The 23,175-nt window shown below is 40.3% G+C and overlaps 1 long non-coding RNA gene across 1 annotated transcript in view; it reads left to right on the top strand.

Moving 5' to 3' along the window:
• Positions 1–22,913, top strand: part of LOC133144287 (uncharacterized) — a 113,556-nt gene extending 90,643 nt beyond the window's left edge. Inside the window, exons 4-6 of the long non-coding RNA XR_009710638.1 lie at positions 22,195–22,296; positions 22,373–22,478; positions 22,575–22,913. This is a non-coding gene — a long non-coding RNA (uncharacterized LOC133144287). The remainder of the gene's footprint in view (positions 1–22,194; positions 22,297–22,372; positions 22,479–22,574) is intronic.
• The last annotated feature ends 262 nt before the right edge of the window (positions 22,914–23,175 follow it).

Raw genomic sequence — 23,175 nt, forward strand, 5'->3', positions numbered from 1 at the left:
TTTTATTATTACGACTGATTGCTTGTTGATTAAAACTTAGAAGACTCAGACTTGAAGCGTATGACCTCAACATCCTTGTAACTTTGAATAGCGCAAACAGGTGGCCCTCTTTTAGCGAGACATAATCACAGCTCATATTGTTGTTGGACTCGGTCTGATTTATTTCTCCTTCTAGTCGGGGTTTTTTTTCCCCCCAGAGATGACATAATAAAAACACTTGCGAGTGAAATGGTGTGAGAATGTTAGGCTGAGAGCAGTAGCAAGGTTCACAGAGAAAACGGCATTTCTCTAGGGAGGGGAGGAGGGGGGGGGGCTCTTACATTTATTTGATGAGACGCAGAAGAAGCAGCGGGGAGATATAGGCAGTAAGACGGAGGATGGAAAGGTCAGAGGGAATACGGCGCAGGCGGTGACTGGGCCAAGAGGCAGGGAGAAACTTTCATCGCTCACTTTCACTTATCTTCTTTTTTTTTTTTTTTTTTGAACCTTGCCTGTCTTTTGTTTTGAGTCTTCATGCCCCTGCAACATAATTACTTGTTTACATTTCCTGACCGTGGTACATTATGTTGTCCTCGGGAAAATCACATGTGTCATGCAAGCCTTTGAGAAATGTACTTTTTGTTTTTACCGGTTCTATTTAAAGTTGAAAGAAAAGCTTTTTTATCTTTCTTTTCATCAAGTGGAAAGGTTATAAGGACGAAAATCCCAAAGATGAATAACTGAATTTGTTAAGTGTACCGTAATTTTCGGACTATAAGTCGTACCGGAGTATAAATCGCACCAGCCATAAAATGCCCAAAAAAGTGAAAAAAAACATATATGTATAAAAGTCGCTCCTGAGTATAAGTCGCCCCCCCACCCAAACTATGAAAAAAAACCGCGACTTATAGTCCGAAAATTACGGTAAATAAAAAATACTTGTTTTCTTTATTTTTTGTTATAATAAAAAAATAAGCATCCACTTCCTGCCTAGTTTTTAATCGGTCGTGATGCATCCTCCCGCGAAACAAATAAAGCCTGCAGTTGTTTCCTACTTGACCCATTAGTTCACACCTGTAGCAAAGAGGATTATTTTTTTTACCCCCCCCTTCTCCCCTTCACTGCATTCTCGGATTGCACGCTCAATTGAACGGCGCAGCCCCGTTAAGGTTTCTGCTTTCTCACCGGTGCAGATTAAAGATGTTGAATGAAACGTGTAGTTACTGAAATGCGGCGGAACACTGTAATTTATTCTGACAGCTGGTTATTGGGTTGATTTAAAAGCGAACAGTGAAGGAGAGGTTATTACGATTGAGTGGGACCACATAAAGCACGGGAATAAAAGGGACAAGGATCATGTAATGCTTCTGCGGAGCCCCGCCCACTTGGTGTCAGGGGTAATTCAAAATAATAAATCCACGAAAGCGAGGCCTTAAACCCGAGAAGCCTGTACAAACTGCGACCACCTCTCGAGGATTAAGGCTCAACGTGAGGGATTGTCAGTTTAAAACGGTCGCAGGTTCCTAGGAACAATTGATGGCTGTGGCAGGATGGATGTAGTGGAGAATTTGTACAAAAGGAATGTGGAGTTGGAATGTCGAGATAAATGTGAAAAAAGATGTCAAAGAGAACATTCATTGAAAACTCTTTTGTGAGCATGATTGCTTCCGATGAATGTGTTCGAGGTCAGTGTGTTCTCGCAAAAATATTTAAACGTGAAGTGAGTATCAATTTTTCATGAAAAATGCAGCCATCAACCATTCAAACAAGCACAAAAACGTTTTGAATATAATTGAATGACTATGGCATGGAGTCCCTCAAGGGTCATTCTTTGGACCCCTTTCGTTCAGTATAAATTACTTTTGAGAACTTGGATTTTTTTTGCAGAAATTTTGGTGAAGATCTTTTAAAAACTTTTGAATCAATTTTAGAATAGTCTTTATTTTGTTACTTTTAAATGTTTTAGACTTTTGTTACTATGTTTGAATGCTTTGTAATCTTATCAAAAATATTTTATTTTTCTACTTTGCTTTTGAAGGTCTTAAGTTATTCTATATATATTATTACCGTAATTTTCGGACTATAAGTCGCGTTTTTTTTTTCATAGTTTGGGGGGGGGGGGGGCGACTTATACTCAGGAGCGACTTATATACATGTATGTGTTTTTTTTCACTTTTTTGGGCATTTTATGGCTGGTGCGACTTATACTCCGGTGCGACTTATAGTCCGAAAATCACGGTATATACATATATATATGTAATTCATATAAATATGATCTCTTGCCCCCAGTTACGTTACAACCTTCAGTCAATTTCACCCAATGACATTTTCTACTTCAAACGTCAACTGATTTTTAGGGTGAAGGTAAAACCTTGAGCTTCTCGGTATAAAAATTTGTAATGTTTGAAATATGCACGTCAAAACTAGGGCGTCTCTGAGATCATTTGCTATTTCGGTTGATGTTTGTGGAGCAGCAGACGGTGCGAAGCGACTGCTTGATCCCAAATATCCATCACGGGGGTTGGCGGTGATGAATCCATCCTCAGCGAGTCGCAATTTTGCGTGTTGAAGATTGAACGGTCCTTTCAGCTCACTTCTGAATTTTATTTACTAAGAGTGGATGGACAAAGCAATCAAGCTATAATCAAAAAAATGATGAATAAATTGCGCTTCTAAATCTGTCTGGTCCAGAAAACCATTCTACTGTATGACTTCCACTTTTTATGTAACATTCTTTCAAGATTGGAATCATTTCCTTCACAAGTTGTCCCTTCTTTCAAAAAGGGCCCATCCCTTCATTCCGTCTGAGCTTTTCAAATCTGATTCAGGATGACATAATTAGACTTTGGATGAGATATTTGCCCGGCCTCAGAAGTGATGGCCTAGTTTAGCATGGGAAGTTATAGCGTGTCGAGAAGGAAGAAATGGCTTCTAACTCTGTTCGTTCTTGTAAAGCACAGTTCAAGGACAGGTGTTAGCGAGAGTGTTGTACTTCTTTTTAAAACTTTACAGCAGTCTACAAAAATCACTTTCAACTTCACCACGTCCTTCACTCTCTCTCCTTCTCTCGGGCCTCGCAATACTTGAGCGCCGACTTGCACGAACACCTGCTTCTCTTCTCTCGGCCATTCAGACTTGGCCGTCTTGCTGTTAGCGTTCGGTTGAGTGGCAGCTCGGAAATGCTCACATGTGAATCCCCGAGATATCCCGCGAGAAAAACAAGTCTTTGTCTCTGGCGTCTTGTCAAATTCACGGCCCTCTGGTCTTGGCCAAATGTTTTTTTAATGAAAACTGCTTCATCTCATCAGTCAGAGAGCAGCTAATGGATGCAGCAGGTACCCGCTAAAGCTAAGATGGCTGCTACTAGCGAGCCAAATGTGAAGGACTGGAGCAATTAACACACACTCTTTTTCACGCACCCATGCACACTTTAGATTTCAGCCGCACTCAGAGTTCACTAAGTCCACACGTGTCTAATTACGATGTCCTGGCTCACTCTCGTGGGAGACGAGAAGAGCGGGTGTTGTTAGCAGGATAGCTTGGAATTCAATTAATCATCATGAAAAGCGTGAGCTGTGAAAACACAGAGGAACAAAGTGAAATCGACATTGGAACTAACATGAATCGGAGCAGTGAAGAGATTCAAATTGCCGACTCGTCACAAAAACTCCTGTCTGTCAACTTGATGAAATTCTCCTGTTCATTCAAAGTCTTCCCGTCCCTCAACAAGCTTGACTTTGCCAAATGGCGGATTTGTATTCTGATCCTGACCCCCCCCCAACACACACACAATAAAAGGTTTCATAATCAGCTTGCTCTCTCATCCGGCCTGAATGCTTCCCTGGCCAGAATTCCCACACGGCGCCATGCCTACCCAAAGCGGACTGCTAGGCATCATCCCTCATCTGCTCAGTCGCTCGTTCCATAATCTTTGGCTCGCTTCTCGACGTTGCTCTTCTTTGAGTGTTGCGCGTTCGTTCCCACAGCAGCCATCGCAAGGGGACGGATGCTATCTGGGTAGAGCCACTAAGATGACATCTGACTCATTTCTGACCAACAAAATAAAAATTCTAGAACATATTTAAAAATAATAATAATCCCGCCCCCACATTGCATCGTATCAAGCATCGTCTTTTGCATTAATTCTAACATGGCACATGAACAAGGTTTTGGATTTGGAAGCGATGGAATGAAGTTTATAAAAAAGAATAAGAGAGAATGATGGAGTAGCAAGAGGAGTTTGTGATTGATTCAAAAAGGGGGGGGGGGTTAGATCCCCCTCTCTCGGCCAACATCAAAATGCATTCCAAGATCCAGAAGAGTCAAGCTTTCCATCAACTTGTCAGTCATCTCCTGTCATAAGCTTAAAATTTAAGAGCGCTGCTTGTCGATATAAGAAATTGCCTGTGACACATCGGGGAGATGATTTGTGTCTTTGTTGGTAATCGCAAAAAGAAATGAGTTCTTTGATTTACAGAAGTCCTTGAATGCATCACACCGCTACAAGTGGAATGCAATATATGGATGGCATCAAACCTGTCACTGTTTTCCTTGATCTCTTCCCTATCTCCAAAAAAAATCAATTACTTTTTTTCATTCTCTTGTAATTTTCTGTTTTCTCTTGAGGGGCTTTAAAAGAAGGCTCCATCAGACTTTTTTTTTCTTTCTTTTTTGATCTCATCATGGTGTTCTGAGAACTTGAAAAGTTTTTATTTTTTTATTGTAGTCTATTTGTCTGTTTCCTCTCCTGGAACCAAAAACAATCACTCTTTCATTGACTTCATTTTATTTTGGTTTTTGTCGTGATATGAATGTAGATTGTGATAGGAACAGACGGGCAGAGGCTCATGGAAGAAAAAAAAAAACGAAAGAGGGGGCTTAAGCCCAGGGGCTGACATAAATCGCCTGAGGCAGCGTACCACTTTGTTACTTTGGAGACTTCTGCCTTTTCTATTTTGGTCATGAATAGGTATGAGGGGGAAACGAAGGAATTTCCTTTAATTAGAAATTCCTGGGCATGTGGGAGTGTGATCTTTTTTGTTCTTCGCCTAATTAGGCCCATGTATCTGGAAATACGCCTTGTGTTCTTACCTGCGTGCAACTTTGGGCTAGCCTTCGGGGGTTGACCTACTAAAAGTTACGGGGATGGTGTGCCCACGTCAGCAGCGGCTGGAAATTAGTCGAGAGTGGGCGGCTAGCGACAGGCTAGTCAAAGTGCTGGGTGGAGGGAAATGCCAATTCTCAATGTTACAAAACACCTAATGACTCTCTCTGAGGAGAAGAGGACAGCGGGTCCCTGGGGAGTTTTAAAGGGATCCTAAATAGTGTGTGCTTGAGAATAGTGTGGTGTATTCATTCCATGGCAGGCCTCACCTGTCAACGTGAACCAGATGTTATGTGAAGGTTAAGGCGACGAGTTTTCCAGACGAAGGAAAAGAATTTTGTCAGGTTTTGCTGCTCGCATTTTGACAAATGCAGACCTTGACCTGAACTACTTCTGGGTCAGAGCGAACAAGTTGTTGAGATTGTGACGATCTGTGCTTTGATATAAATATAGCAATAATCAAAGCAGGGTAAACTCTCAATTTCTTTTTTTCTTTTTTTTTTTTTGGGAGTACCGTATTTTCCCCACTATAAGGCGCACTGGATTATAAGGCGCACCTTCAATGAATGGCCCATTTAACCGAATTCCAAGGCGCGATAACAATATATCAATAAATCAACGTTGCTCAAACGTTAATATCACACAACACACAGAATAAACACATAAATCTTACTTTAATAAATTAGTCCTCATCCACGAATCCATATATAAGGCGCACCGGATTATAAGGCGCACTGCTGGCTTTTGAGAAAATAAGAGGTTTTTAAGTGCGCCTTATAGTGCGGAAAATACAGTAGTCCAGAAAAAGCAATTTTAGAAACAACAAAAAAAAAACAATCCGCATTTATCATTGGTTTATTACCAACATAGAAGACTAGTGAAGAGGCGCAAGAAGATACTTCTTTGACTTTATTAGACAGAAATGATGCACTTAAAGTGTGAGAAATGTCTGCAAATGAGCTACTTCCACTACCTTCTACTGGCTAATTGCCTGCGCAGCTAATTGCCTGTTGAATCTGTTTTTTTTATATTTAGCTTACTGTACACATGGGAGCGCATTGATGTTTCCCGACCTCCGCTTCAGTCAGTAAACAACGGCTCATTACTCCACTCAAGGCTTCAAGTGCCACGGTTTGGCTTGATGAACGCTGAACAGCACTTCTGTTGTCATTAATAACACCTTTTTTTTTTTTTTTCTGTGGGCGGTGTGCATAAATGGCCGACTTTGCGTGGCCGCGGATCAATATGGGCCCCTTCGGAGTTGCGACTGGAACAACTGTTGACCTTTCATTGTAGCCGTGTGCGTGCACTTGTGCCAATTTTAATGAGCACACTAGGGGGAGGCGGTCACATCATATCATGACACCAAATAAGGGTTTTTAAACATTTTCCAATCAATACATGAAACAAATAACCGAAAATGATTGTTGACTTAGACAATAAAATACTGGAAGAAAGTCATGTGACCATTTGCATCAGCTTTTAAAAAACACTTATCTAACTAAAAGAGAAGTGGAAGAACAACAGATATGATTTAATATTTGTCACAAACTTTATATTTGCATTCTTTTAGCATCTAGATATTAAAATCTAATTGTCTTTGGAGCGTCAAAATGAGTTTTTTTCCCCCCTTTTCTTTGTTTAGCATATTTAGATGTTTTTTTTCGGTGAAGGCTTGCCAAGTTCCTCATTTAAATGTCAACACATTGTTTTTGTTTTTTTCTCTCCCTCTGGCTCAATTTGGAAAGTCATGATTATCTCCCTACGGACGCTTGCTTATTTTTTCTGAGTACACTTACAAAATGGACTTTAGCATGCAAGCGCAGTACTACACAAACAAAACAGAATGATTGACAATAACTTTATAAAAGATAAATATTAATGCCAGGCATTTTGATCACTTTTAATAGCGCTCATTATTTTTCATAACTCCGGTCAAGAGTGCAAATGTCACACCAAAGTTGTAAAATAAAATTTGAGTAGCTGCCATCTGGAGCTGTTGAATCCCAGAGCTTTGCATTTGTGCCGACCTGTCACTTTCATTTGTTTTATTTTTTTTGTCGTTTTATGATGCCTACTAGAATAGGTGTATGCCTGTCAGGGGGTCTGACAGAAACTTTGTTTTCCACCAGCTGTCATCCATGCTGCTGTCCAATGTGATTTTTAACAAAATGTGTTTTATTTTTAATACTGAGATTGTCACTCCAAAGGTGTGTAATGTGAGCTGCTCGTTAGCTTCTGCCGAATATTTTCCCCACTGCACATGTCCGTGAAGCTCAGAATCTGTTCGCCATCCAAAATCGTGCTAGACCACCTGCGCCACAACTTAGACCTCGTTTAGCTGTTCTAAATTCTCATCTACCAGGTGCGTGTGAGCCTTATTTTGAAAGAGACAATGTCAGAAAGAGCATGATGGAAGTACTACTACACGAGATGCTTCAAACAACTTTAAACAAATACTTCTGACAGGGTCCATCAAAACAATATTGTGAAGACGGAGTGTGTGGGCGCTTTAAGTGATTTCAGGTCTTTACGCTTGCTTTCGGTTTTGACTTTCTCCTTGTATCTTTACATCCATACCCAATCCCCACACAATTTTAAAATCGAAGCCTTCTTCTCTACTTCATCGTCTCAGTCTCCACTGCATGGTGGCATATTTTTGCTTCTGACGTGAAGCCTTAGACGTAATAGCTGCTGAGCATCCCTGTCAGCAACGCTTTGGGGCAAAGCCCAATTATAGGATAGTGTGACAGACAGCAGAGAGGTGAGGCACTTCTTTGTCTTCTCAGCGTTTTTTTTTTTTGTACCACAATCCCTATTTTCCATTTCAACATCGGATAAGCAGACTAAATGTGCTACATTACGCAAACAAATTCTCACCATTGTAAGAAATTCCTAAAATGAAGCATCTGTTTTTCTCTGGTCAATTTCTTTGACCACACAGAGCTTGAGGGAGCTAATTATAAGATGGATAAATGATAGAAAAGAAAACCAAAAAGGGAGTCGTCGTTACCAAAGATCCATGTGGTGAGATCTTCAAAAGTCTATCAAACAGCATGGTGAGATTTAAGAGGCGTGAGGACAAATGTTGTCGAGCAGCGTGACGGCAAGAGAAATAACAAAAACAAAAGACGCGGCTAGCCATCAGAAGGCCGGTTCTGAGGAGAAGACGCATGGGGAGGCGCGACACCCCGAGTGGGGGGGAAACAGCGAGAGACGGAGGGACACATGAGTGGGCGTCCATCAAAGTGTCTTTCTGTTGCTCGACACAGCGTGGAAAGGAGAGAGGGGAAAAGGCAGCCCATTAAAAAGGCGGAAGAAAAAGGGACACCCTCCGCCGCGTCTCTTTAGGGCTGCTGAGAGGCGATGATCAGACTGAGTTTTACATCAGCTGTTGATGGCCGTCGGGCTCTTTTGACCCTCATCAGGCTTCTCATGCACTGCTATGCTCTTCATCTCCCAGCACCTCATTCGCCGGCCTTCCCCACAAGCTGCCCCTCTAATTGGCCGTCCGACAGACGGACGGATGGATGATCATCTGTGAGATGTTAAATGCTAATGGAAAAAGTACATAAAAATGTTTAAAATCTCTCTGAAGAACTTGTTTTCAGTTCTTGACTGCAATATGGAGAAGGTATTGGAATGTTTTATTCCTCCCAATGTGTTCACACATTGCATTATTCCTCGTCACTCGATTGTGATTTGACACAATGTGACTTTGGGAAATGTCAGATCACGGCAGCGTTCACACGGCCGCGCCTTGTTGTCCTGACCCGGAAACTTGAGATCAGAGCTTTGCTTACTTCACGGGTCATCGGTGACAGGTCACGCAATATGTTACACGATCTTTGTGAGACGATCGGTCTTGACACCTCACGCTGGTGTACCTAATGAAGTGTCCATTTTTTGTCAGCTGGAAGTTGTTGGTCTCAATTTGCTTGTCATATCGCCGCACCCTTTAAGTCGAGAGATGTTTATTTGCTTCATTCCCTTTTCATTAGAAAAAGTAAATGCTGCACATTTGTTGGCTTCTCAACGCTGCCGTAATAGTTTTCATTTCCTCTCAGTTTATTTGATTTGTATATTTTAAACTCCTATGAATATCTGGTTTGAAATCCGGGTTGTGATGCTTTATGCTGCCTTTGGGTTAATTAATAAGCAGCGGATAAACAAATTGATATATATTCTGAATTCTTACTTAGGTCAGTTTTTACAATCACCTTAACAAACTCTATGTAAATTCAACTTTTCCTTAAATGTTTTAACAGCCCCTCACTCTCTGACTTTCCTCAGTCGAGAGCAAGGATCTTCTTTGTTTACCCTCTCATGCATATACATACACTCGCAGCGTGCAGACTCCAGAGGGAAATGACTTCCAATTTGAAGTTATGTCACATACTTCCGTGGCGGCGCTCTTGAAACAAATTGTCATTCTCCTCCCTGTTCATTACACATATTTCATAAAAATCACGCATAGGAGGGGGGGGGGGGGGGGAATATAATACGAAGCTGTATATACGAGGAATAAGCCCATGTGTGAGCTTCATGGACATGCTGCATTCTCTTTGTAATGCAGATGGGACAACTCTAAGCACGACAGTGTTTGCAAATAAACAAATCTTTGCTCTGTAAGGATGTGGAACCCTTCTTGTATTTTAAACATATGCAAATGGTTGTGCGGGCAAGTAAATCAATTTACGCTACAAGCTTTTGGGTTTTCTTGTTTTGCATTCATGTCTGTTTTTTGAACAGTCACAGCTGGCGAAAGCTGCCTTGCAGCAGAAGGATGTAAAGATACCAAATGTTATTTATAGTGGATATATGTATAAACTACTAATAATATATAATATAGAGTATAATATAATAATGATACAATGTATAATAATAATAATATATTTTTTTTAATTTTCAGCTGTAACGATACCAAGCACCAATACCACTAGTACTTTTGATTCATAAAATTCCCCCCCCAAAAAAACTTTGCTACGCTTTTTCTTAGTTGCTTTCTAGTTATTAGTACCAACACTTGGTTAAGACCACCTGTATTGAGATATGAGAGTCGGTTGCCATCATTTTTAGTTTCAGATCCAGTCAGTGTGTCACTATTTTTTTGCTCTGTGTGAAAAGTGCAAATGAAGTTGAGAGAGATGGAGGCATGAGTCAGAGATCCAAAAGAAGTATTTTTGTATTATTGAAAACAAAAATATTATATTTTCAGTGCAGTACATATGGAACATATGGCTAAACTCGGCTCGGGGTCGTCACAAGTACGGGGATGGAAAATCCTTGGCACACAGCAGCATCCTGCAATTGCAGAATCTGGTTCACACTTAGGTTATTGTTGTTTTCAGGAACCTTTAAGGCTTCAGATATTGAAATGCACTCTTCATAACCCAACCTCCTGCTTCTCCCGTATGCATGCACCTCCAAGCGGATTAACATTTTTGTGCTTTGTGTTGTCATGCCAGATTCGGCACACAGAGTCAAGTCAGTTACGGCTACGGTGAGATTTGCTCGGGCTCAAAGAGCTGAAAGATGTGTTTTATTAACAGACGGAGATGGCAAATGTTTTTTTAATTGCAGATATCCGAGGCTATAAAAGAGGCACTTTTGAATAGCGAAGTGATGATCTGTGCGGTGTTACGTAATCTCAAACCGCAGAAATTTGGACGCCTGCTTTGTGTAAAAACATCAAACTAACGCCAGTGTTAAAGTTTTGTCACAGGCAGTTTAAAGAGAAATTGAAAAGTAAACTTGAGATAAATCCGAACAAGTAACAACTACGGCTCAGGCGGGGAGGTTTAACCTTGAAATCTGTGCTCAAACTCGGGGCCCCATTTAAGTCTGGAAATGGCTTCGGAAGGTTTTTATGGCCGGTGGGCAGGCACAATCACCGAGATGGATGAGTTCAAAGAGAGATGCGGAGAGATAGCGCCACGAGCATGAGCTGCCCTCAGCTATAAGGGGGAGATGAAATCAGCATGGATCTCGACAGGGGTACAATGGGATGTTAAAGAGGTTGCCGTCCGGCGGGGGGTGGTCATGATCGGAGGGCTACGAGGGACTGATGAGGGGAGGGCTGCCCGCTGGTGACAATGGCCGCCACCTGACATCAGTCTGAGATGAATTGAAATTGTAGTGACGGAATAAAAAATTTAAAGGTTTCGTTTTCAAAATATAAGGCAGGTAATGGAGTTAGGATCTAGATTTTTTTTGTGCAGTTTTGCGGCACTTGAAACTATTACCGTATTTCCCGCACTATAAGGCGCATCGGATTATAAGGTGCACCTTCAATGAATGGCCCATTTTAAAACTTTGTTCATATATAAGGCCCACCGGATTATAAGGCGCACCTTCAATGAATGGCCCATTTTAAAACTTTGTCCATATACTATAAGATATATACATTTGGCCCGCGGGCCGGACTTTGGACACACCTGCTGTAGTGGCTCAATATTGGTCCATATATAAGACGCCCCTGATTATAAAGCGCGTTGTCGGCTTTTGAGAAAATTGGAGGGTTTTAGGTGCGCCTCATAGTGCGGAAAATACGGTAATAATAATTTCGGAAATCAAAATTTCAACGCAACAAGCCGATAAAAATTGGGAAATTCAACAAAATATTTTAAGGTTTGTTACTTAGATGAGATTTTAGGAAGTGCAAGAATTTTTTTTTTTTTAGCTTGCAGAGCCAGAAAGAAACCAGACAAAAACGAACACGGCAGAAGCAGCGAGGTGAGTCGGTTTTAAAAGAGCCACTTAAAGAGTTTAGGATTTGAAATGAAATATATTGCACTCACCGAGGGGGGGGTTGAGGCGCAATTTTGGATGGGTCATCAATTCACAGATGAGGAATCCGCAAGCCAACACAAGCTCCATGAAATATGTATCAACCTTATATATGGTTTTCTTTCAGAATAATAATCAGTGCTATGGACAGCACAGAGCTGCAGAGACAAAATCAAATTCCCCACACACACACACACACACACACACACACACACCAGACTCAGGCGCAATGCAGCTGCTTGCGGCACCATCCCAGGTGGAATCTCATTTAAGCTCCAGGGGCAGCAACTTCCACGCAAGTTGGCCAAGTCTCGCCTCAACTGTCTGCATTGTTATTGCACAATGGAAATGTTTAGGGGATGATTTGGCAGCAAATGTCAAAGGCTCGTCTCGGTGGAAAGCTCTCCTGCCTTGTATTTTATGGTGTGTGTATGTGTGTGTCTTTATGACCCGTGTAAATATTGCAAAGCTTTCACGAAGCACATAACTGTAATGGGAAGCGGTTGGAATATGCCGATTTGTTGAAACGGGCTTGTTCGATGATCACTACGTAAGAAAAAAAAAAACATAAAAGTGCAAGTGTATTACGACCTCCTATATTTTTTTCCGTGTCAGCAAACTAAAGCCTGTTTAGAATTTTTTGCTAGCAACAGAAATCCGTCACTTCATAATTCTTCCTTTGTAGATTTTAGAGGAAAACATTCCACTGCCTGCTTCCCATTTTTTATTTCAGCAGCCCATAAAATTTTTTCACTCACTTACGTCGAATCGCTGAGAGTGCAGTCGGCTGCTTTGCCCGGAGGCGCGGTTCAGAGGCTGGCCCGCGGGTGTTCCTTTGCTTTTCATCATTCTCAACCTTTACAGCGCCTCCATTGGAGGTGATGATGCAACATTGACCTCTGCCGCACTCCGTCTTTTGTCCTCTTTTGTAACACGATTAAGTGGGATCACACAATCAGCCCAAGAGACATGTTTGGTGGACAGCGGTTGAATTATGTTGCCATAAAAAAAAAAAAAAAAGCAGCACTGATTTTTCTTCATATCAAATCAGGCATCTGCTATGGAGTCTCTAAAGTAAGTTTCTGACTCGATAAGCAATATTTGCTTACTGGCTGATAAAATAAGTGCCAGAGTGCTGTTAGAGAGATAAGGCAAACCCCAAAAACGATGTTGTAACACGAGCAGTAAAATCAATAATAAGCCATAATGCATCTATTGTCACAATGGTGCTAGCTTAGCGATTCCTCGCGCGGGTCCGCACGTAAGAGATAACGTATGATCTGTTCCTCTTGAGAATTGTGTATCAGCGTTAAAAAAAAAATGATAAAAGTTGTACACGTGTGAAGATTGTCATCTGTGGATTTGCTCTGAATTTATTGTTTGGTTCATTGTGCTTTATACAAATGCGAGACTAATGGGGGATTTCTCCTTTTGATTTGCGAGGCTAGTAAAAAGACATTACCTGAGTATAATGAGACATTATTTGGAGCCTTATTAAGCGCACATTCACAAATCCCAGAGGAGTCGCTCGAAATTGTGTTTGTAAGGATTAGCTTGGCCAGTACGTACTTCTGAATATCTTTTAAAAACAATTTGGTAGGAGTGGTTGACCTTCAAATTTGACCTCAGCCGCCATCTTTGTTTGTCAATCACGGTATAGTTGAAGAGAATCCGGAAAAGAGATAGCTTCCTCTGTTTGGACCATGTTTTTATTTTATAGGAAAGGCAAGAGTGCAAAGTGCATTCTCGAGTTCCCAATTAGATCTCCCGGATGCGAGACAATTGTCCACTCAATGAGATGTGCAGCGCCATTTTGAGCGGCAGAAATGAGGGCAATCTCGGGTTGTTTCCACCCACAAAGAACGTTATGAATGCTTGGAGCATCTCGCCGACAATTTATGGAAAACGTGGACGGGAACGCTGATGTGTTTTCTGTATTTCCAACGTGCTCGCCAATGTGGCTTCTTATTGCGTTGTTGGTGTGATAACCGCTGAGGCGGTCATCATGAAGGACATAACTTGTGCTAAACCTTCTCAAGACATTTTTGGAAAATAACCACAGATACGGTTCTGAGCCTTTTCAAGTCATTGCCGAGTCGAAAAAAGATTGACAGTTTATCGCATCCACGGCCTTTCCTCAATGTGTTATTTCAGGCAAATAAACAGTCGATTGGTGGAAAAGAAAGCAATCAGATCCCTTTTAAAAGCGCAATGACATAAATCTGGAGCACACTCGAGCGGTAATGTTACTTGTGACGGGACAAAGAGCAGCAAATAGGTCAGCCGCTCGTCGGCTATTGGAAAATCGCGGATGAAATGAGCCAGAGAAAATAAGAAAATGTACTCTTTTTCTGGTATGGGTCATTTTTCGGCTTCTCGTTTAATTCAGCCGCACTGACGCGTAGTACGTCCGACTCATCTTAATCACGCAAAACCAAAGTCTTATGACGTGTAATGAGCCAATCAAAGTGCTGAATGACAAGAATACCGACTTGTGACACTAGAGGAGGGCGCACGAGGGAGACGGCCGCTTGTCGTCGATTGTATCGTGAAAGCAAAGCGCTGCCAGAAGCCTCCGATATCAATCAATCAATAAATAAATAAAAATTGATAAAAATAACATTAAACACAAAAAATTAAAAAATTAAAATAATAAAAATACAAAATTTATATTGGAGTTGTTCTCCAATTAATTAAATATTAGAATAAATAAAGAAAGGAAGAAAACTCCCTAAGCTAAGAGAAGAAATTGAGTTCTTTTGATCCCCGCTTTAATATATTCATAGGCTCAAATGCCATGTCTTGACGAAGCGTTTTGCGAGGAGCTTTCTTTTATCACCGCATTAGTCGACATCATGATGAGCGCACATCTACCCATGTGGGAGGGTTTTTTTTTTTAGCAGACCACCTGCCGCAGTCTAATTCTTACATGGAAATTATATATTTCCCGATAGCAGCGGCATACACATCTGCTTAAGCAAACTCATCAATTTATTTACTCCAGAGTTACTTTTTCTGCTTATGTACAAAGTGGACGTAGCCAAAGGGAATTCTAACATGTACCTTATATGGATAAAAATGTTTTTTATTAGCTCGAAATACCACAAATTATTTTATGCAAAAGTGCCAAAAAATGTCACCAAATGGAAGTGAAAAAAGAAGCTTTAGCATAACTTTATTTCTGTATTTTGTGACTGGAGACACAGGCCCATTGTAGCTTTAAGTCGTGATCAAATTCTGAAGAATGAACATTTCCTTTGCGAGAAGCTCTTCACAATAAAACAATTACGCAAACCACTTTCAGTGGAAGACAAATAACTTGAAATATTGAGTTCATTAATTTACAGCCGGAGTGCGAACGAGAGCAGCAGTAGCAAACAAGATAAACGAGATGTATCTCAGTGATTCGGTTATAGAAGCCGCAAAATAGAAGTGACGACATATTTCCAATTCATTTTGCTTTGTGCAGCTGTGGATAGGGAAGAAGCTTCTCAGCATGGCCTACCTGCGAGCATTGGTTACATATTTCAAGGTCACATGTGACCACTAAAAGCAGGCCATGGAGTTAAATTAAATCAATGAGCTGCAGGCTAATGGAAGACGATTTTTCAGAAGTAGTATTAATAAGGTCCTTCCTTTGGCACCTTTTATATCCGACCAGTGCTGAGCTTCTTTTATTTTTGGACACATTAGCATTTTTTTTTTTTCCTGCCAGTAAGTGCATCGTAATGGTACCTTGAGATACGAATGGCCCAACTTTTGAGTTTCATTTAGTTCATAGATAATAAGGGAAAAGTTAGTATCGAGTTAGCCATGTGTAAAAATGATTTGTAAGAACCGAGTTGGGAGCATGAGTGCAAGCTCATATGTTTGAGATAGATATGAAGAGAGAAAATTGTCTTTGCTGTAAGAACCAAACTAAGGGAAATAAATGTTGCACGGTCTGAACGAGACTTTGGCGAGGCGATGAAGCCAGCCGTGAAATAAGGCCTTTAAGAGCCGTTATGCACAATGCCGCTGCTCACATATGCACGTACTCTAAACACACAAAAAAGCAACGAATGGCACATCACAATACATCTGCAGATAAAAGGAGAGTCTTGACGCGGGGAAACAATGACAAACGATCTTACGCTATTGAGAAAAAGGCGTCGTTAAATGACGGGAAAAAAAATCATCACGGACTCTACTAGATTTCAAAACATTTAGTGGTAATGTATATCTTTTGTGTGCTATTTCTCATTGTGTCACTTTTAATGTAAAGTAACTGCTTTCACTAAGCAGATAGGCGAAACGTGCCTCAGTACTTTTTTTTTTTTCCTGGAACCAATTGGTCCAATCAACTCCATGCCCTGGGTGACTTGCAGCAAATCAATATTATGCATCAATTTGAATTGGCTCACATATTTTCCTTTAATGTGTGCTTCATAAGCATGGAAAGTGTTTATACATTTGTGCAAGCGGCGACGCGATCAATTTTATATAATTACATTTTTCATTATGTTCCCTTTGTTTTGGTCCTGTGTGGTATTGTCCCTGCCGCCTTGTTAGCCTTTTTTGTTTTTTTTATTAATTCATTCCTCAGTGACTTTTCAACTACAGAATTATTGAGCAATTATTTCTACTATATTTCGCTTTTAAGTTTAAAGGGGACAGATGTTAGCAACTTAGCTTCTACAACAGCCCAAAAGCTACATATTAAACTATACAGGTATGTAATAAAGTGTAAAAACATATTTTCTGACTCGGGAAAAATGTTTTAAAATAGAGTGGAAGAATGTTAACGGGGTTTTCACTAGCTATTCTGTTGTGTTTATTTGGCGCAGAAGAAAAAAAAAAAACAGAAAAAAAATAAATATGTAACAGCCAAGAGATGCCAAGGCAAAAACTGCTGTATCTAGGCCAGAGATTGCCAGCAGGGTCCATCCAAAAACTCTACTTCAAAGAGCAACTAGTGGTCCTTTTGCTCAAATTGCCCTCTGATTTCAACACAAACAGTCATCGCCGCTCTCAATTTGGGCAAGGGCAATTTTCGAAAAGGCCACATAAAAAAAAAAGACAGCCTGTGTGTGCTAATACGAGAAGACTTGAGTTTCCCCTTGGCCAAAAGGTTGCTTCGAAATCTCGCAAAAGCATCTCGCTGATAAACTGAAAAGTACAAGGAAAGACCAGTCAAGTTGAAAGGGTATCACCAGCGCACTTTGTATTTTGAACAGCAAATAGAAAATACTGAATAGTCTCCATTGCTGTCCTTGTACTGCTGCTGTGATATAAATCTATCCTTTTATTTTCATATCTGAGTGATGTAAACATTGTTTGGATAAAATACATATGAGGGTGTCTTCCTTCGAGACAATCAAGTTGCTTCCATTCATCCAATATGGGACAGCGCTCTTCCATGCCCCCCCCCCCCCCCCCCTCCAGAATATCACGGCAAATTTGCAAGAATACATTATTCATTTCCTATCCCGACTGACAAGTGCTCCTTGCGTTTCATCTTTGTTTCATTTTTCATTTTTCATTTCCTGCAGTGCACCTGAGACACAAATACTTTTTTCCATGCGTGTGCGATTCCGACCTTTTCCAATACAGCTCTCCAAACAGAAGCTGCACTCATGGACTCAATGTTATGTACCCAGTGATGCTATACTTGGACTACAAAAGAAATCAATGAAATAAAATAAAAAAAAGTTTTTCATCATTTCTGACTTTTACAAGAGAGTGTGCCACAAATAAAATAATATTTTTGTTATTAAAAGATAAATAAAAAATTGATAATAACTAAATAATAATTAACTTGTTTTGCTCCAATTTATGCTACAAAGTGTACAAGACAAAAAGATTACTAACAATTATAATTTTGCTAAAAAAATAATTAAAAAAAATAATGAAATAAAAATAAAAAGAAATAGTCATAAATAATTATTGTTTTTATTAATTTTTTGCTTTTGTCTCCAATTTATGCTACAAAGAGTACAAGACAAAAGACAGACTGCTAACAACGATAATTTTGCTAATTCACTTTCCCTCCATTTTAATGAGTCGGAGCCAAACCATTCAGGTTTTTGTTTGCTAAACACGGATGTTGTTAATCAACTCGCGCTCCTTATTGATGTTAGTCCCCTTCAATTATTTTAGCAGAACATTTAAATGAAAAGATGATTGCAACATGCAGAATTTTGACAAGCGTGACATGTTTTCATTGAAACGCAAACAACACAGTGCCTATGTAGCGAGTTAGCTTGTTTTGTTTACTGGAGGTTGCCCTATGCTAATGCTGTGATATTATTTGCGAGGGAAATTAATTTATTGAGGAGGAGAAGCAAAGGGGTAGGCTGATTTAAAAAAAAAAAAAAGGATGATATATATTATGTATATAATTTCCAATTAAAATAGCAAGTGTCCATAATATTTCCCCTTCGTCCCATTATACAGATGATGAAATGAAATGTGACGACGAGTTGAGACACTTAGGTCAGTAAAAATACTTCTCTTCAGTGTATATTGATTAATTCCAAATTGGGAACTCTTAAGAAGCCCAAAGCTCGCATGGGAATTGTGTCAGGGACTTATTATGAGCACGAAATGTATTATGCAACGATTGGATGGATCATTTGCATATATGTACTGACAATTGCTAAATTCAAACCTCTTTTTATGGTTAAATTGAAATTATTCATCGGAGGAGGTCGTGTGTTTTCAATAAAGCTCCCTCTTTCCCCTTTTTTTTGGGGGGAAATTGCAAGTCATGTCTGGGAATACATAAGAAATGTCACACCTCGATTGAAAAGATTATGTCAAGGAATAAGCCCCGTGTAATTAAAGCGCTGGCTGGAGACTTCGATGAATACAGCGCCAGTCAGCGAAGTGAAAATCGTTCATTCCTAATCATTTTTAAGAGTGCATGTTGAGTGTCTGTTTTGTTGCTTTCTTTTTTTTTTTGCCACATTGCAAAACTACTTTTCTTTTGTGTTTTGGTAGGATAACTTTCATCCTAACATTTTTTGCACTTTACCGGCCACTCAAGGACAGCATACTTTTCTTTTTCTTTTTTTGGAGGAGGAAGCAGCCACTCCATCTCCTCACATAACTCGACAGACTAATCTACGCGTCGTACCGATTTGACAGGAATGACGAGTGCACGTTTCTAAAGACGCGCTCAATATTACGGCAGCCGGAAAAACGGCCTGCCGGAGTCACTCTGACTGGCTTAGAAATATATTTTCACATTTTAAATTATGTGGAGTATTATGCTATACAAACTCGAGGTTCAGTGGGAAACAAACTAAAATTCGTCACATTGTGTCGGCATTTACCGCTACCTCGGGGTTGGGGAAAATCCAGCTATCTTAACACAACACAAACAAACCAGTCAATCAAAATAAACACTCCTGCCCTCATGTTCCTGAGTTTGGCAGCGGTAATCGTAAATCTGCGTAGACCTTTAATCGGATCTGCTGCAACCATCCACGGGCTTCTTTGTCCTTTCACACTTTGCTGGGAATTATAAAAGTTGTTTGAGCGTAGCCCTGTTTACTAATAAATAAACAAAACATTACTTCTTTGGCAATAATAAAAGGTAATAATCTCGCTCCACGCCCGTTCCCATCACGGGAAATGAAAGGGACATCAATCGCTCCCTCTGAGGGCTCTTAAAAAGCGTCCCCTTTCCTGCTAGGATATTCATTTGCTTTGAGAGGGTGTTAAGTGGAAATGAGGCCAGCTTTGGTCTGTAGGCCAAACTCTTAAAGAAGAAAAATGATGACCTGGCCAAAGAACTCATTAGACAGCTGCAATTGGGAAATGGTATAGCCCAAAAAAAAAGAAAGGATGGAGATAAAACCTATTCATAATTAAATCGTCGCTAAGGTTAGTTTGATTAAAGTCGTTTGAAAAAAATTGCAATAAGTTTACGCTAGGAGACCTTCAATAAAATTACTGCGGCTTACTGAGAAATTGTGACCGTCCGTCTCTTTTGTGGATTGGATATGTTTGTTTTGAACTAAAATGTGATTAAAAACATTCAAATGTGTGTAATTGATTAATGGAATCTGTTATACAGATTAAAAAAACACTAACCAGGCATAACTTCTGCCTCAAGTGTATCACTCAGTGAGGGTATTCAGTGCTGCATCCTATGAATTAATGATGTCTGGAAGCAGATTGCAAAAGCAACAAGATGGAGTGAGCAGATTACTGCGGAGAAACAACCGACTTTTGGACAGAAAGGAGATTAGCCCGGGACATTAGAAGAAGCTCATCCTCAGAGACAAACTGAGAGAAGTAGAGCCAGAATGAGGAGAGGGGAGGGGTGGGTAGCAAGTTTCATCTTTTTTTGGTTTGTTTTAGTGGCGAGACAATCAAGGAACTCACATGATTACAAGTATCTCATTGAAAAACATGAATTTTCTTAAGTGTGCAGCCAAAGGCTTCAATCATAACAACGTAGCATTTGAGTGAGGTTGTAATGAGTTTTTTTTTTATTTCACATCTGGTTGATGAATCTCATCTGGAAGGGTGTGGGAATGATATAAGTAGGAAAGTACGGTATTTCTTCTATCACCAAAGATGGAGCTCGAAAATCTAATCAATTTTCCGCCTCCTTTGAAAAGATGCGGAATATTCACTCAGATTAACCTGCACGGTTTTGGACGAGTAAGGCTGAGGGAAGACAATGACTAGGAGCTCACAACAGATGGACTTGAGCACGGGGGAAAAAAAACACAAAAGCCTCTGGCAATGTTCACAGCTTTTCAGCATAAAATTGACACTGCTCAGATGGCCTTGAGGCTATCAGACACATACACAGAAACTATGAAACAAAACTCGACAGCACTTTAACCCTTTGCTTTCCTCCTGTATTAAATACAATACTTTATACAATGTATTGTGAGTGTAATTTATATCTCAAATCATCACTCCCTATTGAAATGAATGGAAATGTTTTAATCGGTTCAAAGCTCCACAAAAATGGGAGGCCTGTAATGCGTCATCATTACAAAATCCCTGCAAAAGGGACAAATAAGACTTCTTTTGTAACCGTGATATGTATCACCCTCCCGCTCTAATTGATTTTCTCTCTTTGGAGAATGGGGGAAAAAAAAGTAATATACAAAATCCAATAGATGCCAAAGGTGTTGTTTTGACAGTGCGAGGAAGAAGGAGAGAACAAGTTGGCGTCTCATGACATGAGATGATAAATGTGTGGCAGAGGTGGAAATGGCTTCCACCTGATTTGATATGGAACTCTGCCTGTTCCTCTTCATATCAAAGTCACAGTAACATATTCATTGGGGCTGTCAGACACGCTGCTTTATGAGCTCCCCCCTCCCCTTCCCCCCAACAGTCTTATCTCAAAAAGCCCACAAGCAACTTTTGGCATATTCGTACAGTTCATGCTGAGCGCTGGATAGCATGCACAAGCGGGGGGAGGGGGTCCAAGTCACAGAAGAGCTGAGCTAAGGCACTTGTTATATAAAAACATAACAGGTTTATCAAACGTGCTTGGGAAATCCACTGCCAAATTGTTATACATTATATTCTTTGTATATTTTTTTTTTTGCTAACCTTGAAAATGAAGACATTGGTTCACAGTGAACCACAACTGCAAGAGAGATACAAAGAGACTGGAGGAGTCACAGAAAGTGCAGTCTATATAAACTGTGTGGGGGGGCGTCCACTTAAATGTACTTTAGGGTCATATTAAATTAACATATAGTCCCTATCAGCCCATAATCAAAACAGTAATGCAACTCTGCCCACTGGAAAAAAAAATAGCAGCAAAATCCTCCTTTTCCCCAAAGCAAAGCTGTCCCAAATAAAAGTGGTCTGAAGCGGACCAAATCAAATACACACTCGACTACACAATTTCCCCGCTTGTGCATGGAAAGTCGGCCGAGGGTAAGCAGCTCGGGGTGATATAGGGAGGCTGGAGAAACCCCAGCTGACCTGGACTTTGCTGCATTATGAATCTTTTATGAACTCACCTCTGCAATCGGCTACAAAGAGACAGACAAAAAAGAATCTCTTATTTACTCATTACTGAATTATTTGCAAAGATGTAAACATACCTCAAGCCCTAGTAACACGATGTTAAGCTGGATCGCAATTGGGATGCTTTTCATCCCTCAGAGGAGGTGTGTTGTTCAATTATACTCCAGGAACTAGTTGGGCGACCTTGGCTAACCTAGTTTAACTTGAAATAAAGAACAGAGACTTTTTCTGTGTGCTGCCAAAGAGTATGGCACATGACAGGCAATTACGCTTTGCGATGTCAGTCTGTTGAGGGGTCACCATTGTTGTCTCCTGTCCATTTTTGATAGACGTCTCTTTAGAGTTCCACCTCGGGATTATTAGCAACTGGAACAGAAACTCAATATGGGCTGGAATGGGGAAAAAAAAGAATGCAACTATGGCCGGAGAAGGTAATGTGCGTTCAAAGATGACTTTTTAAGAGTGATTTGTTCATGCCAATGTCTTTTGAATCCAATTTACATGCAGAGCACATCCATTCCCAGTTAGCCCCATGCAAGCCTTTCGTGACATTTCAAAGTGGATGATGAAATCTTGAGTGACAGCAGAACACTGAATTCAAAGGACATTTAAGGTGAGTTTAAAAAAAAAAAATGCTGTTTTTTCCAAATATGAACCAGCGTTTTATGAATGTGGCATTCTTTTTTGTCGATCTTTGTCTCGGTAACAGCAGCCCATTTTTCGGTTCCCTACTGGCCGCTGGATCGGATCTCGTCTCGGCGATAAAGAGCAGAGAGAATTTGCAAAATAAAACAGGGGGGGAGCTTTTGTCCCCCGGGTCCCAATTAAAACTTCCTTTGGCGAATTGAAGGCTTTTTATCCCCACCCACCACCACCACATTGCCTAATAAACTACAGGAAAGAAATAACAAAAGCCAGCTATCAGAAGTTACAAGCCAAGTGGAAGTGGACAGTTTCGGCCGGAAGACGTGGAGTGCAAATAAGCTATTAGTCACGCATCAGTCCGAGAATTATGGAATAATTTTAAATGTTCAAATGATGTCTTTAACACTGGCCGCTTATTTGCATGAACCCCCCGGGGGATTGTGTGGCTTGAAGAGCCGTAACTTGAGAAGGGAAAATACTTTTTAAACCTACATTTAAAAAAAAAAAAAAAATAGTTAAGCTACTTAGGTTGAACCGGTTAGTTGACTTTACGTTTAGAGCTAATCGCTAATCACATGTTTTGGGCATCTCGTTTTCCTTTGAGCTGACACATTGACAGATTGCCATATTTCAAACCGAGTCAAAAATATTTGATCCAGTTGGGA

The sequence above is a fragment of the Syngnathus typhle genome, linkage group LG20, assembly GCF_033458585.1.
Source record: "Syngnathus typhle isolate RoL2023-S1 ecotype Sweden linkage group LG20, RoL_Styp_1.0, whole genome shotgun sequence".
Lineage (NCBI taxonomy): Eukaryota > Metazoa > Chordata > Actinopteri > Syngnathiformes > Syngnathidae > Syngnathus > Syngnathus typhle.